The following is a 3,265-nucleotide window of genomic DNA, read 5'->3' on the forward strand; positions in this document are numbered from 1 at the left end:
CCGTTGGAACTCCTTGGCAGCTTTCTTTTTCCTCTTCGCCGTCTCCTTGTCCTTACGCTGCTTCTACTTCTCGGCAAGGAGACGGTTCTGCTGCCGCCGCTCGGCGTCCTCTGGCACCGGCGGACGCGAGTCGACAACACGGGTCATGTTGCCCTGCGGATACAAAAGGCCCCGCATCAGAACAACAAACCAAGAAATGCACGAAAAAGAAATAGGCGCACAGAGTCCTTACTCGATCGACGAAATTCTCGTCCGGGCACATTGGAGGGTGGCCGGGCACCGGGTAATCAGCGTCCTTGTCCTCCAACGCCTCTCGGACCCATTGCCGGATCTTGGAGGCAGCGAGCGCGCCCGTCGCAAGGACGGTGCCCTCGATCGGCGCATCGGGGGTCATCTCGGCGAGCGAACGGACCCGGAGCATCAGCGGCGCCACCCTCCGGGCATGGTACGCCCCGATGACTCTGGCTTTGGTCAGTCCCCTCCCCTTCAGGTGCTCGATGGCCTGCAGCAAGCCGGTGATCCGTTTCTTCTCCTTCTCCACCGGGCCGTACGACCACACCTCCGGCGCCATATCAATGACGCGGCCGGTGAACTCCGGCAGGGCGGAATTGGAGTAGTTCTTCACGTAGAACCACTGCTGGTGCCACCCCTTGTGGGACGCCGCGGTCTTCATCGCCATATACTCCTTGGCACAAGTATGGCGGAGGTGGATTCCGGCGCACCCTATCGGCACCGGGGTCGACTGCTGCTGGTTTCCTCTCTTCTCGGCCTTCTAGTACAGGCTGACCGTGAAGAAGTACTTCCACAGTGAGAAGTTGGGCTCAATTCCTAGGAACCCCTCACACAGCGCAACGAACGCCGCGATTTTCTGGATCCCGTTGGGGTTGAGGTGCTGTAGCTCGAGCCCGTAGTAATGCAAGAGCCCGCGGAAGAAGAGACTCGACGGAGTCGTGAACCCCCTCTCGTGGAAGTAGGCGAAGGACACGACATAGCCGGCGGGTGGATTCAGCACCTCTTCCATCTCGGGGAATATCCATTCATCCCTCTCCGTCCTCTCACAGAGGAGGCCCTTCCTCGTGAGGCCATCGGCGCGTGAGGTGCCGAAGCTGGAACGCGCCCAGGATCCCATCACTGGGGGAAGAAGAGCTCGACGGAGGATAGGGAGAAAGGTTGCAACGCTAGGTGGAGGAAGACGAAGGGCGCGCAGGGAAGCTAAGGGCGCGTGAAGAGGCGAAAAAACTTGGAGGCAGATAGCGGGCGGAACCGGCAAGGCGGAATCCTCGTCTTATAGGGAAGGCACGTGGGAAGCAGAATGGACACCCCCGTCGCAATAAATGCGACGCTAGGTACGCCCCATCACGCCCGCCCCTTTTTTTGAAACCGTGCACACGACCTGCAGCAGGAAACATCCCCTCCTCCCTCGATTCGCGGGTCGGCGCCTTCCGCCACTTCATCTCCTGGAGAACACGTGCACGACATCCTCCACGTCTGGCCCAAGGCACAACCTCCTCCACGTCCGGCCCAGAGCACAACCTCCTCCACGTCTAGCCCAAGGCGCGACCTCCTTCACGTCCGGCCCAGGGACAACCAAAAGGTAAAAAAGGGATACGGGGCTGAAAATGCCCCTATGGCCCATTACGATCCAGGGGTTTGAAGGTTGGCCCGCCACGGGTTCGACAGCCGCCCCAGGATACCCCCGAGCGAGGGGTGAGAGGAGACGGGTCCGCTAGCGGCCATCACCCGGGCGCGCGATAGCCTAGGGCGTCTCAATCTCACATTCGAGTTCGGACCGGCATCAGAGTTCATGGTTTTTCCCCAAGGAAAGGCAACGAGCCCCCGGATCTGACCGAACGGATTCAGGAACTATATGAACTGGCCAACCGGAGCTTGGGGTACGCCACCAGCTTGGCCCGAGCCGGCCCCCCCCCCCCCCCCGAACGGGAACCAGGACCCCACTCGAAGCAACCCGTTAGTAGCTCAATGAGCACCATGGTTTGTCTGGTGAGGATAGTGTGGCACGGCTCGCCCCCTCCGTCTCAGCGAACGGATGCTTGAGGGGTAACGTACAAAAGTCGACCTAGCCTCCCGACCGGTCCCCTGCAACACGCGGGGGCTCGGGGGCTAGCCTCGCAACCAAAGACCGCGTGGGTGGTCTCGACTTAAGGCACTCATTCAGAAGAGAATGACAAGAAATCCTCCCGCGCTGAGTCGCTCACAGGATGCTTCACCTGATCAACCCCTCAGCCAAGCTGCGCAAACAACACCTCCCGTCCCTGAACAACTGCAAGGATCCCCCACGGACGGCGACAGCAGCCTCTGGAGGAGCGTCCCCACTCCACCACAGGCTCAGGGGGCTACTGTTGGGGGGAAATACTAACGACCTCTCGAAGCCCATGGAAACAACAGTCATAAAGGCCCAAGCCCGCCTAGGGCGATAAAGTCTGCCGTCGGCCCAACATGGGAGGCAAGAGCCACGCTCCGCCTCGCCCGAGCCCGTGCCCTGGGGTCGAGCGCCCCCGACCCCTTGAAGACCAAGCTCCGCCTCGCCCGACCCGCGGGCCTGGGGACAGGAGCGCTCGACCCCCCGCCATAAGATTTCGCCTCGCCTGACTCAGGGCACAGGGGGTCGGGCTCAACCGGGCCCCTCACACAAGTATCCGGCTCGGCAGCAGATCTCGTGGGTCCCCCTATCAATCTCGCTATAAATGCACCGCAGTGCTGTCAGGAAGAAGGATATCCATGTCCCCGACGCAACCCGCAACAAGTACCCATGCGCGGCTGCGCAATACAAGCTACAATGGCTGCGGCCTCCTCCCATTCGCTACAGGGCACTCATGGCCTGCGCCGCCCGGAGCAGGGAGAAGCCTCGCCCATTCTCGCGCCCCGCGCGTCCAGCGGTAGGGACGCGACGTCCGCCTTTCGTGGGCTGTCAGCAAGATGGCGGGATCCGCCGCCTCCCCCAATGGACACAGGTGCCACGACAAAACACCATCATCACGCCTGGCGGCGACAGCCGCCGAGGAGACCATCGACGGGACGCGACGGCGGCCGTCCTCCTCCGGCAGACGCGCCGGCAGTGGCCGAAGGCCGGCGAGGATGCCGGTGGCCTGGGGATTTGGTCCCTCCCCTTGTGTTGTTTTTTACCTAGCTTTGTTTATCTCTTTTACCTCTCCTCACACCCGGTCTCGCGTGTAACCTCAGTGGTCTCCTTGCGCTATAAAAGGAGAACTGGGGGCCTGAGACAAGGAGGGGTTTTTTCAAGCCA

Source organism: Setaria italica, chromosome I (assembly GCF_000263155.2).
Source record: "Setaria italica strain Yugu1 chromosome I, Setaria_italica_v2.0, whole genome shotgun sequence".
In the NCBI taxonomy this organism is placed as follows: Eukaryota; Viridiplantae; Streptophyta; class Magnoliopsida; order Poales; family Poaceae; genus Setaria; species Setaria italica.